Source organism: Salvelinus sp. IW2-2015, unplaced genomic scaffold (assembly GCF_002910315.2).
Source record: "Salvelinus sp. IW2-2015 unplaced genomic scaffold, ASM291031v2 Un_scaffold3620, whole genome shotgun sequence".
Taxonomy (NCBI): domain Eukaryota; kingdom Metazoa; phylum Chordata; class Actinopteri; order Salmoniformes; family Salmonidae; genus Salvelinus; species Salvelinus sp. IW2-2015.
This window is the reverse complement of record NW_019944897.1, coordinates 17629-31847: the sequence shown is the minus strand read 5'-3', so window position 1 is coordinate 31847 and position 14219 is coordinate 17629. Positions and strand designations below refer to the sequence as shown.

Here is a 14219-nt window from a genome sequence, read left to right as displayed (position 1 = left end):
TAGCTAGCTAGCTTCTGTGGGCTACTCCATTCAAGACCGCCACTGTTTTGAATTGATGTTACATGTTTTGGCTGCTACAACTTACCGAATCTTGGCTGTAGCCCAGTTGAATCTCCATCCGCTTGCTCCCGTCTCTCACACCGTCTCCTCACCAGTGGCAGAAATAGTGCTCAGCTCAGGTTACACAATTTTAAGTAAAACAAAAAAAATCACAAGTATTTCAAATATCCAGATATCAGAAAATGTATGATACTATTCAAATAGTAAAATTATTTATACTAGTACACACACACTGAAACAGTCAGACATTTTTCAGTATGGCCACAGAACAGATACATGACCTTTTTCTTTCCCATTGGATTTGAGTCACATGTGGATTGGGGTTAGGATGGACACACACACACACACACACACACACACCCTGTTAGTCACACACCCTGTTAGGCCAGGGTGGGCTGGGTGGAAACGCAATGTCATCACTGTGTTGAAACACTGCCATCACTGTGTGAAATAGGGGTGTGAATGTTTAAAAGTTAAAACTTCTAAATTAAATTGGGATTCTTAACATTAAATAAAAATCCACAACCTGAAAAACTGTTWTTTTTTTTCTTAACTGCACTGTGATTTAAATGTTATCTGGAAACTTCCACTAACAGGTTCCGATCATCATAAAGCGTTTTTTATATATATTATATAATATATATATTTTACAAATACCTAATGCCACAATGCTGTGACTTTAGTAGGAGGATACATTTATTGATTACATTTTTWAAATAATTATTCTTTATTAACCAGCGCTGTAATGGATGAGGGGGAGAGATGCAGTTGTGTTGGTTGTGTAAACCCACAGTTTCATCATCTGTCTGGGTGGCTGGTCTCAGACCATCCTGCAGGTTAAGAAGCCGGTTGTGGAGGTCCAGGGCTGGCGTGTTTACTTACCCGTGGTCTGCGGTTGTGACGCCGGTTGGACGTACTGCCAAATTCTCTCAAATTAGGTGACTTATGGTAGAGAAATTAACATTAAATTCTCTGGCAACAGCTCTGGTGGAAATTCCTGCAGTCAGCATGCCAATTGCACACCCCCTCAAAACTTGAGACATTTGAGGCGTTGTGTGACAAAACTGCACATTTTAGAGTGGCCTTTTATTGTCCCCAGCACAAGGTGCACCTGTGTAATGATCATGCTTCTTGATATGCCACACCTGTCAGGTGGATGGATTATCTTGTCAAAGGAGAAATGCTCACTAACAGGGATGTAATCAAATGTATGCACTACATTTGAGAGAAATTAGTTTTTTTATGAGTATGAAACATTTCTGAGGTCTTTTACTTAAGATCATGAAACATGGGACCAACACTTTACATGTTGCGTTTTTATATTTTTGATCGGTGTACATGGTCCCCCGTCTTGACCGCATCAAACCGAGAGTAGCTAGCCAGCTAACGTTAGCTAGGCTAATTGAGACTACATAACTTCAACTGTGCGCTTTCCCCCCTTCCGAATACTACAGTAAATAACTCCGTTCAGATTACAGCAGCAGTCTACCTGATGGCTCTTGGTGTTGTAGCCTGTCCTTCTCATTTAGGTCTGTCATTTTAATTCCATCTTCCATTGATTTAGCCTAGATATCTCTTAATAACGTGAGCAGGGAGGCTGTAACTCTGACTGTAGTCTAGTGCTGGTTTGTTGACTTGTGATTGGATGACGACAACACGCTAACATGGCGCCACTCTCGTGAAAAGCAAGAGCGCCAGCAGTATAAATTATACCGTTTTCTATCTCCGCGGGAAGCGTGATGTTAACCATCTGCATTGTGAATTCATGTGGCATTTTATGAATCTTATCGTTTTAATGGAAAATCTATTAAAACATTTTTTTTAACCAAAATTGTACGAAAAATTGTCAATTTGTCACACCCGTAGTGTGGAACACTGTCCCCCCTGTGTGAAAGATGGCCTCTGTTCCTGTATCTTGTCTCTACTCGACGCCACAATTCAGTTTCCTATTCACTAAAAAAAAGACCTCACAGGAAGAAATCAAATAATTATCATAACATGCGTTACAAAGTAAATGTATTATTATTGTTGTTATTTAGTAAATGTGTTGTTGTTTATTACAGCTGTCTCCCAAGAAGACGTGGGAGGGATTCATAGGAGGGTTCTTCGGAACCCTGGTCTTTGGATTCATAGTGAGTCTTACAGTTAAATAGTTACAGCATGGAATAAAGTAACAACATGGATCATAGTGAGTATTACAGTTTAAATAGTTACAGTATGGATAAAGTAAAACATGGATTCATAGTGAAGTATTAACAGTTAAATAGATTTTTTTTGATTTTTTTTACGCATGGAATTAAAGTAACAAATGGATTCATAGTGGTATTAAGTTAAATAGTTACAGAGCATTGGAATAAAGTAACAACATGGATTTCCAGTGAGTATTACAGTTAAATAGTTACAGATGGAATAAAGTAACAACATGGCTTCATAGTGGAATTTACAGTTAAATAGTTACTATTATCCCTGTTCATTTTTTTACCGCTCTTCTTTATCCTCACTATATTCTTTTCGTTTTTTTATTTTATTTATAAGTTGCTTACTTTATTGTAATTTTTTTATTTAATTTCTTTCCGCTTTTTTTGTCTATTTATCTTTTATGCATTTGTCATCATTATTTGTTATATTTTTGTATTAGATTGGTTTTTTTGTAGATTTTTGTTTGTGATGTGTACTGGGTATCATTTTATTATTTTTTCATCTTTTATTTTTTGAGTCTATTTGTTGCTTATTAGATTTATGGTTTCTTTAGTTGTTTTGGATTTGTATTCATTACTTTTTCGTGTTTGTACTTTTTTTATTTTTTTATATTTTTGTTGGATTTATTTTTCGTGTTGTATGTTTATTCCCGGTGTATTGTTGTGTTTTTTTGTTGTATTTGTTAGTTTTTGTAATTTTTCTATCTTCTTGTTTTTTTTTTATTTTTCTTTTTTTTTTTTTTTTTTCATAGTTTCGCTCACCTTTCGTTATTATTTGTTATTCATTTTTTTTCTTACTATTTCTTATATTTTTTTTTGCTTTTTAATTTGTTGTTTATGTTTTTATCTAGTTTTATTTCTTTTTTTTTTTTTTTTGTAGGAAGTTTATATTTTTGTATTTTTTGTCGTTTTAGGTTTTTATTTTTGGTAGTCTTTTATTTATATTTTTGGCTTGGTTTGATTTTCTACGTCTCAGAGCAAGACGTAATGGAATAAGTAACAACATGGATTCATAGTGGAATATTACAGTTAAATAGTTACAGCATGGAATAAAGTAACAACATGGATTCATAGTGAATATTACAGTTAAATAGTTACAGTATGGAATAAAGTAACAACATGGATTCATAGTGAGTATTACAGTTAAATAGTTACAGTTGGAATAAAGTAACAACATGGATTCATAGTGAGTATTACAGTTAAATAGTTACGCATGGAATAAAGTAACAACATGGATTCATAGTGAGTATTACAGTTAAATAGTTAGCAGCATGGAATAAGGTAACAACATGGATTCATAGTGAGTATTACAGTTAAATAGTTCCAGCATGGAATAAAGTAACACATGGATTCATAGTGAGTATTACAGTTAAATAGTTACAGCATGGAATAAGATAACAACAATGGATTCATAGTGAGTATTAACAGTTAAATAGTTACAGCATGGAATAAAGTAACAACATGGATTCATAGTGAGTATTACAGTTAAATAGTTACAGCATGGAATAAGTAAACACATGGATTATAGTGAGTATTACAGTTAAATAGTTACAGCATGGAATAAAGTAACAACATGGATTCATAGTGAGTATTACAGTTAAATAGTTACAGCATGGAATAAAGTAACAACATGGATTCATAGTGATATTACAGTTAAATAGTTACAGAGCATGGAATAAAGTAACAACATGGATTCATAGTGATATTACAGTTAAATAGTTCAGCATGAATAAAGTAACAACATGGATTCATAGTGAATATTACAGTTAAATAGTTACAGATGGAATAAAGTAACAACATGGATTCATAGTGAGTATTACAGTTAAATAGTTACAGATGGAATAAAGTAACAACATGGATTCATAGTGAGTATTACAGTTAAATAGTTACAGCATGGAATAAAGTAACAACATGGATTCATAGTGAGTATTACAGTTAAATAGTTACAGCATGGAATAAAGGGTAACAACATGGATTCATAGTGAGTATTACAGTTAAATAGTTTACAGCATGGAATAAAGGGTAACAACATGGATTCATAGTGAGTATTACAGTTAAATAGTTACAGCATGGAATAAAGTAACAACATGGATTCATAGTGAATATTACAGTTAAATAGTTACAGTATGGATAATAGTAACAACATGGATTCATAGTGAGTATTACAGTTAAATAGTTACAGCATGGAATAAAGTAAACATGGATTCATAGTGAGTATTAACAGTTAAATAGTTACAGCATGGAATAAAGTAACAACATGGATTCATAGTGAGTATTACAGTTAAATAGTTACAGCATGGAATATAAGTAACAACATGGATTCATAGTGAATATTACAGTTAAATAGTTACAGCATGGAATAAAGTAACAACATGAGATTCATAGTGAGTATTACAGTTAAATAGTTACAGCATGGAATAAAGTAACAACATGGTAACAGTATGGATAAATGTTAACAACATGGTGATAGTATAGAAATAGTGTAACAACATGGTAATAGTATAGAATAAAGGGTAACAACATGGTAATAGTATAGAATAAAGGGTAACAACATGGTAATAGTATAGAATAAAGGGTAACAACATGGTGATAGTATAGAATAGTGTAACAACATGGGTGATAGTATAGAATAAAGGTTAACAACATGGTGATAGTATAGAATAAAGGGTAACAACATGGTGATAGTATAGAATAAAGGGTACAACATGGTGATAGTATAGAATAGGGTAACAACATGGTAACAACATGGTAACAGTATGGAATAAATGTTAACAACATGGTATAGTATAGAATAAACGGTTAACAACAAATGGTGAAAAATAGTATAGATAAAGGGTAACAACATGGTAACAACATGGTAATAGTATAGAATAAAGGTTACAACATGGTATAGTATATGAATAGGTAATAGATAAAGGGTAACACATGGTAATAGTATAGAATAAAGGGTAACAACATGGTATATAGTATAGAATAAAGGGTAACACACTGGTAATAGTATAAGATAAAGGGTTAACAACATGGTAATAGTATGAATAAAGGGTAACAACATGGTAATAGTATAGAATAAAGGGTAACAACATGGTAATAGTATGAATAAGGGTACAACATGGTAATAGTATAGAATAAAGGTTAACAACATGGTAATAGTATAGAATAAAGTTTAACAACATGGTAATAGTATGAATAAAGGTTAACAACATGGTGATGTATAGAATAAAGGTTAACAACATGGTGATAGTATAGATAAAGGGTAACAACATGGTAATAGTATAGAATAAAGGGTAACAACATGGTAATAGTATAGAATAAAGTGTAACAACATGGTGATAGTATAGAATAAAGGTTAAACATGGTAATGTATAGAATAAAGGGTAACAACATGGTAATAGTATAGAATATAAGGGTAACAACATGGTGATAGTATAGAATAAAGGGTAACAACATGGTAATAGTATAGAATAAAGGGTAAACAACATGGTTAATAGTATGAATAGGTTAACAACATGGTGATAGTATAGAATAAAGGGTAACAACATGGTAATAGTATAGAATAAAGGGTAACAACATGGTAATAGTATAGAATAAAGTTAACAACATGGTGATAGTATAGAATAAAGGTAACAACATGGTAATAGTATAGAATAAAGGGTAAACAACATGGTAATAGTATAGAATAAAGTGTAACAACATGGTGATAGTATAGAATAAAGGTTACAACATGGTAATAGTATAGAATAAAAGTTAACAACATGGTAATAGTATAGAATAAAGGTTAACAACATGGTAATAGTATAGACTAGTGTAACAACATGGTAATAGTATGAGAAAAGGTTAACAACATGGTAATAGTAATGATAGTGTAAAATGGTAATGATATAGAATAAAGGTTAAAACATGGTAATAGTATAGACTAGTGTAACAACATGGTAATGGTATAGAATAAAGGTTAACAACTGGTAATAGTATAGACTAGTGTAACAACATGGTAATGGTATAGAATAAAGGTTAACAACATGGTAATAGTATAGACTAGTGTAACAACATGGTAATGGTATAGAAATAAGGTAACAACATGGTATAGTATAGACTAGTGTAACAACATGGAATGGTATAGAATAAAGGTTAACAACATGGTAATAGTATAGAATAAAGGTTAACAAATGGTAATGGTATAGAATAAAGGGTAACAACATGGTAATAGTATAGACTAGTGTAACAACATGGTGATAGTATAGAAAAAAGGTTAACAACATGGTAATAGTATAGAATAAAGGTTAACATGGTAATAGTATAGAATAAAGGGTAACACATGGTAATAGTATAGAATAAAGGTTAACAACATGGTAATAGTATAGAATAAAGGTTAACAACTTCGTAATAGTATAGAATAGGTTAACAACATGGTAATAGTATAGACTAGTGTAACAACATGGTGATAGTATAGAATAAAGGTTAACAACATGGTAAAGTATAGTAATAAGTGTAACAACATGGTAATAGTATGGAATAAAGGTTAATGGTATAGTATGAATAAAGGTTACAACATGGTAATAGTATAGAATAGGTTAACAACATGGTAATAGTATAGACTAGTGTAACAACATGGTAATAGTATAGAATAAAGGTTAACAACATGGTTAGTATAGACTAGTGTAACACATGGTAATGGTATAGAATAAAGGTTAACAACATGGTGATAGTATGGAATAATGTTAACAACATGGTAATGGTATAGAATAAAGGGTAACAACATGGTAATAGTATGAACTAAGTGTAACAACATGGTAATGGTATAGAATAAAGGTTAACAACATGGTAATAGTATGGAATAAAGGGTAACAACATGGTGATAGTATAGAATAAAGTGTAACAACATGGTAATAGTATAGAATAAAGTGTAACAACATGATAATAGTATAGAATAAAGTGTAACAACATGATAATAGTATAGAATAAAGTGTAACAACATGATAATAGTATAGAATAAAGTTTCTGTGTTTCTTCTCTCCTGCTAGCTGGCATACCTGCTAGCTCAGTTCCAGTATTTTGTCTGTCCCGTGGAATACAACAGTGAGACCAACCGTTTCACTGCGGAGTGTGAACCTTCGGACATCTTCGTAATGCACGAGTACACATTGCCCTTCACTCTCCAGAACATCCTCAGATGGGTAAGGGGACCTTTACAGTTGCAAATTTCCGTTTTTTATTTTCAGAAATCCTGTCTGAATAATTCCTGTTTTGGGGGATTCCCTAACATCTTTTTCTCTGCTGATCCCAGAAATCCTCTAACTGGGCAAAGCAGTGGCATTTGGGAAYGTTTTTGGGGATTTAGCCACCAGGGTCAAAGGTTATCTGGTCATAGAAGCACCTCTAGGCGGAATACGTTATTCTACCTCTGTTAAATCACAGTAGTCCTCACCTGCTCTGACAAGTGGTGTGCCTTTCATGCTGTTCTGATCTGATCTGAAAAGAGCTGATCTGATTGGTCACAAGACCCAATTAGTGGGAAAAAATCAGAATTAGGATGGCTGTATTACTGGTCTGGTGAGAATGGGAGTCCGAGAGACCTGCTGTTGTGTGTACTAGACATGATCGATGCTCAATTGTATTTTACTACATGTTGTTTAAACATTTCCTTACTAGCTGGTTACAACTAAATAGTAGTGCTTTTTTCAATGAATCCAAGGGAAACGCTAAATTGTCTGTGTCTCTCTCTATAGAAAACAGTGAACATCTACCCATACCAGATCCATAGTGTGGCGCTCTCCACCTTCGGCTCTCTCATTGGTCCTTTTGGAGGATTCTTCGCCAGCGGATTCAAACGAGCGTTCAAGATTAAAGTGAGAACAGAGACATACACACACACACACACACACAGGCCTCGCTTGGCTACGCTTGTTTATATAGCTAAATATTTGTGTAGGATTATTTCCATGGATACCTTAAAGACATAATCAGTGATTTGTATCCAGGTTGTCGTACTGTTCTTCTGCCCTCCCGAGATTTACGGTATTTCCAGCATAGTACACTAGGGGGCACTAAATACACACATTTTTTATTTTTTTATTTAGTCATTACCAGAATGATAACAAAAGTCATAGCGAGTTCTCATGAASGCTTTTAGCTAAATGCTAACGAGCAAAAACAAACTAATTGCAGACTGGCAAATCCAGCTCATAAAGTTATACAAGTATAGCTAGTAACCATTTTCGGTGAGTGTGGACATTTACAAGCCGAACGTGAATAAGACAGATTGAAGATAAGAAGATTGAAAGATTTGGAAATGAACAAAGTTGTTATGCATGCAGAGGGGGGAAGAACGGGAGGAGAAGCAGCATGTGTACACGGAGCAGAGGGGAGAAGAACAGGAGGAAAGAGCAGCATGTGTACACGGAGCAGAGGGGGAAGAACAGGAGGAAGAGCAGCATGTGTACACGGAGCAGAGGGGGAAAGAACAGGGGAGGAAGAGCAGCATGTGTACACGGAGCAGAGGGGAGAAAACAGGGAGGAAGAACAGCATGTGTACACGGAGCAGAGGGGGGAAGAACAGGGAGGAAGAGCAGCATGTGTACACGGAGCAGAGGGGAGAAGATCAAGGAGGAAGAGCAGCATGTGTACACGGAGCAGAGGGGAGAAGACAGAGGAGGAAGAGCAGCATGTGTACACGGAGCAGAGGGGAAAACAGGGGAGGAAGAAGCAGCATGTGTACACGGAGCAGAGGGGAGAAGAACAGGGGAGGAAGAACAGCATGTGTACACGAGCAGAGGGGAGAAGAAACAGTGGAGAAAGCAGCATGTGTAACAGAGCAGAGGGAGAAGAACAGAGGAGGAAGAGCAGCATGTGTACACGAGCAGAGGGGGGAAGAACAGGGGAGGAAGAGCAGCATGTGTACACGGAGCAGAGGGAGAAGAACAGGGAGAAAGAAGAGCATGTACACGGAGCAGAGGGAGAAGAACAGGGGAGGAAGAGCAGCATGTGTACACGGAGCAGAGGGAGAAGAACAGAGAGAAAGAGCAGCATGTGTACACGCGACAAGAGGAAAGTCCTGTAGGGAACGTTCTATTGTAGTGGACTTCTCTCTCTCTCTGTCAGGACTTTCTCTGTAAGTAACTTCTCTCTCTCTCTCTCCTGTCAGGACTTTCTCTGTAGTAACTTCTCTCTCTCTCTTTCCTGTCAGGACTTTCTCTGTAGTAACTCCTCTCTCTCTCCTGTCAGGACTTTCTCTGTAGTGACTTCTCTCTCTCTCTCTTGTCAGGACTTTCTCTGTAGTGAACTTCTCTCTCTCTCTCTCCTGTCAGGACTTTCTCTGTAGTAACTTCTCTCTCTCTCTCCTGTCAGGACTTCTCTGTGTAGTAACTTCTCTCTCCTGTCAGGACTTTCTCTGTAGTAACTTCTCTCTCTCTCTCCTGTCAGGACTTTCTCTGTAGTAACTTCTCTCTCTCTCCTGTCAGGACTTTCTCTGTAGTAACTTCTCTCTCTCTCTCCTGTCAGGACTTCTCTCTGTAGTACTTCTCTCTCTCTCTCCTGTCAGGACTTTCTCTGTAGTAACTTCTCTCTCTCTCCTGTCAGGACTTTCTCTGTAGTAACTTCTCTCTCTCTCTCCTGTCAGGACTTTCTCTGTAGTAACTTCTCTCTCTCTCCTGTCAGGACTTTCTCTGTAGTAACTCTCTCTCTCTCCTGTCAGGACTTTCTCTGTAGTAACTTCTCTCTCTCTCTCCTGTCAGGACTTTCTCTGTAGTAACTTCTCTCTCTCTCCTGTCAGGACTTTCTCTGTAGTAACTTCTCTCCTCTCTCTCCTGTCAGGACTTTCTCTGTTAAGGACTTCTCTCTCTCTCTCTCCTGTCAGGACTTTCTCTGTAGTAACTTCTCTCTCTCTCCTGTCAGGACTTTCTCTGTAGTAACTTCTCTCTCTCTCTCCTGTCAGGACTTTCTCTGTAGTAACTCTCTCTCTCTCTCCTGTCAGGACTTTCTCTGTAGTAACTCTCTCTCTCTCTTCCTGTCAGGACTTTCTCTGTATACTTCTCTCCCTCTTCCCTGTCAGGACTTTCTCTGTAGTAACTGCTCTCCTCTCTCTCCTGTCAGGACTTTCTCTTAGTAAACTCTCTCTCTCTCTCTGTCAGACTTTCTCTGTAGTAACCTTCTCTCTCTCTCCTGTCAGATTCTCTGTATGACTTCTCTCTCTCTCTCCTGTCAGGACTTTGCAGACACCATCCCTGGTCACGGGGGCATCATGGATCGCTTCGACTGTCAGTATCTGATGGCTACCTTCACTCACGTTTACATAGCCAGCTTCATCAGGTAAGGGTCGTCACATTAACATAGCCAGCTTCATCAGGTAAGGGTCGTCACATTAACGTAGCCAGCTTCATCAGGTAAGGGTCGTCACATTAACGTAGCCAGCTTCATCGGGTAAGGGTCGTCACATTAACGTAGCTAGCTTCATCAGGTAAGGGTCGTCACATTAACGTATCCAGCTTCATCATGGAAAGGGACGTCACATTAACGTAGCCAGACAAATACCCATAATGCACTAGTTAGGGAATAGGGAGTAATTGACACGGTTTATTAGCCAGTTTACGTCAGCTTTTATCAGGTATGGATGATCTTTAAGATGATCAATATGTAACAACTGTTAATTTAAACAGGCAATTATCTGTACTGGAACTGTTTGGGTTAAAAGCTGAGGGATGAGGCTGAAGAAATGTTACCACTCGCCAATTCAAGATTTATGGATGCAAGGACTATTGCAATAAATTGCCTGAATTGATGCGACAACGATAAATAGAACAATAGTTGTTATATTTCCCTTTAAACGACTGTTACTAGCTGTGATGCTTGTAGCCGTCAAGTGTCTCATTAACAAATCAACCATATTAGCCAATTTATTGTATTTCAAACTTCACATTTCTCTAGTATAGGCTACTWATCATAATGAACGATATCAACAAAACGCCTGCAATAAGTTGTCTGTGTGTCCAGTGTTGATAAGTGGTCCGTATGGTAGGTGTCGATCATTTTTGGTTTATCGTCCCAGCTCTAGTTTTAACCATGTTTTGAGGCTATATTGTGTTTGTTTACTAACATTGGAGTTAAACAAGCTTGTATATGGCATAAGATGGTCGCCTCCAAGCTGTTTAGATCAGGGGTTGGTGTCTGACAGCCAGATGGAGAGCGATGGTGGCCAGTTGGATAAGATGGTCGCTCCAAAAGCTGCTTTTAGATCAGGGGTTGGTGTCTGACAGCCAGATGGAGAGCGATGGTGGCCAGTTGGATAAGATGGTCGCTCCAAGCTGTTTAGATCAGGGGTTGGTGTCTGACAGCCAGATGGAGAGGATGGTGACAGGTTAATGGTAGTGATGTATTATGGCTGACCCTGTCTGTGGTTTGATAGGAGGTTGGGTTAGTGATGTTATGGCTGACCTGTCCTGTGTTTTAATAGGAGGTTTGAGTTAGTGATGTATTATGGCTGACCCTGTCCTGTGTTTTAATAGGAGGTTTTGAGTAGTGATGTATTATGCTGACCCTGTCTGTGTTTTTAATAGGAGGTTTGGGTTAGTGATGTATTATGGCTGACCCTGTCCTGTGGTTTGATAGGAGGTTTGGGTTAGTGATGTATTATGGCTGACCCTGTCTTGGTTTGATAGGAGTTTGGTTAGTGATGTATTATGGTGACCTGCCTGTGTTTTAATAGGAGGTTTGGGGTAGTTAGTGATGTATTATGCTGACCTGTCTGTGTTTTAATAGGAGTTTGGGGTAGTGATGTATTATGGCTGACCCTGTCTGTGTTTTAATAGGAGGTTTGGGTAGTGATGTATTATGGCTGACCCTGTCCTGTGTTTAATAGGAGGTTTGGGTTAGTGATGTTTTATGGCTGACCCTGTCCTGTGTTTTAATAGGAGGTTTGGGGTAGTGATGTATTATGGCTGACCCTGTCTGTGGTTTGGTAGGAGGTTTGGGGTAGTGATGTATTATGGGTGACCCTGTCTTGTGGTTTGATAGGAGGTTTTGGGTAGTGATGTATTATGGCTGACCCTGTCCTGTTGTTTTGATAGGAGGTTTGGGTTAGTGATGTATTATGGCTGACCCTGTCCTGTGGTTTGATAGGAGGTTTGGGGTAGTGATGTATTATAGCTGACCCTGTCCTGTGGTTTTGATGGAGGTTTGGGTAGTGATGTATTATGGCTGACCCTGTCCTGTGTTTTGATAGGAGGTTTGGGTTAGTGGATGTATTATGGCTGACCTGTCCTGTGTTTTAATAGGAGGTTTGGGTAGTGATGTATTATGGCTGACCTGTCTGTGTTTTAATAGGAGGTTTGGGTAGTGATGTATTATGGCTGACCCTGTCTGTGTTTTAATAGGAGGTTTGGGTAGTTAGTGATGTATTATGGCTGACCCTGTTCTGTGGTTTGATAGGAGGTTTGGGTAATGATGTATTATGGCTGACCCTGTCCTGTGGTTTGATAGGAGGTTTGGGTTAATGATGTATTATGGCTGACCCTGTCCTGTGGTTTGATAGGAGGTTTGGGTTAGTGATGTATTATGGCTGACTGTCCTGTGGTTTGATAGGAGGTTTGGGTTAATGATGTATTATGGCTGACCCTGTCCTGTGGTTGATAGGAGGTTTGGGTTAATGATGTATTATGGCTGACCCTGTCCGTTATCCATCTCCAGGCCAGGGAACCGCAGCAGCTGTTTATACTATAATATGTTTGTTAATGTTATGTCTGTGTCCAGAGGTCTCAATCCCGAGCTGTTGATGTTCGTTATATATGTAATTTTGATGTTATGTTAATGTTATGTTATGTTATGTCTGTGTCCCAGAGGTCCAACCAGCAAGGTGTTACAGAGCTGTTGGTCTGCAGCAGAGCAGCAGCTCAGTATCTTTAACCATGAGAGACCGCCTGAGAGACAGTGGAATACTGCCCTGCTGCCACGGAGGCGATGTAGAACACACATACAAGAGGGGGGAGAGTGTGTGTGTGAGAGAGAGGAGAGTTTGGCTGTGTGTGTGTGTGGCCTGCCCTTCTTCCAGACACTCATCCCTCATCTGTCCAGCGTCTGTTTTTTTCTTGTTTTTACTAGTCATTACTGTGAACTAAGATGTTGCTCCAGCATCAAGGAGTTACCAATAACAGCAGCCAAACAAACGTTCAGACTGTCATAGCTACCACTGGGACCTGCATGAGTACTAACTACCAAACAAACTGCATCAACAGACCGTTATTCCTACCCAAGCTAGCTAGCAGCAGCATCAACGGACGTTTATCTACCAAGCTAGCTAGCAGCAGCATCAACGACCGTTATTTACCAAGCTAGCTAGCAGCAGCATCAACGACAGTTATTTCTACCAAGTAGCTAGCAAGCAGCATCAACGGACCGTTATTCTCACAACGCTAGCTAGCAGCAGCATCAACAGACCGTTATTCTACCAAGCTAGCTAGCAGCAGCATCAACGGACCGTTATTCTACAAGCTAGCTAGCAGAGATCAACAGACCGTTATTCTACACGCTAGCTAGCAGCAGCATCAACAGACCGTTATTCTACCAAGCTAGCTAGCAGCAGCACAACGGACCTTATTCTACTAGCTAGCTAGCAGCAGCCACAACGGACCGTTATTCTACCAAGCTAGCTAGCAGCAGCATCAGCTGCCGTTTTCTACAAGCTAGCTAGCAGCAGCAACAACGGACCGTTATTCTACCAAGCTAGCTAGCAGCAGCATCAACGACGTTATTCTACCAAGCTAGCTAGCAGCAGCATCAACGACCGTTATTCTACCAAGCTAAAGCTAGCAGAGCAACAACGGACCGTTATTCTACCAAGCTAGCTAGCAGCAGCACCAACGGACGTTATTCTACACAGCTAGCTACGCAGCAGCATAAACGGACCGTTATTCTACCAAGCTAGCTAGCAGCAGCATCAACGACGTTATTCTACCAGCTAGCTGCACAGCATCAAGG

The 14219-nt window shown here is 38.3% G+C and overlaps 1 long non-coding RNA gene and 1 pseudogene across 1 annotated transcript; one reads left to right on the top strand and one right to left on the bottom strand.

The window, feature by feature from the left end:
* LOC112076202 (phosphatidate cytidylyltransferase 1-like) overlaps positions 1–13442 on the top strand; it is a 28078-nt pseudogene extending 14636 nt beyond the window's left edge.
* Positions 13443–13491: 49 nt separating this feature from the next.
* LOC139025949 (uncharacterized) lies at positions 13492–13827 on the bottom strand. Its single transcript, XR_011477640.1, has 3 exons — positions 13770–13827; positions 13654–13733; positions 13492–13535 (listed from the first exon to the last, which is right to left on the bottom strand). It is a non-coding gene; the product is annotated as an uncharacterized lncRNA (long non-coding RNA).
* Positions 13828–14219: the final 392 nt, after the last annotated feature.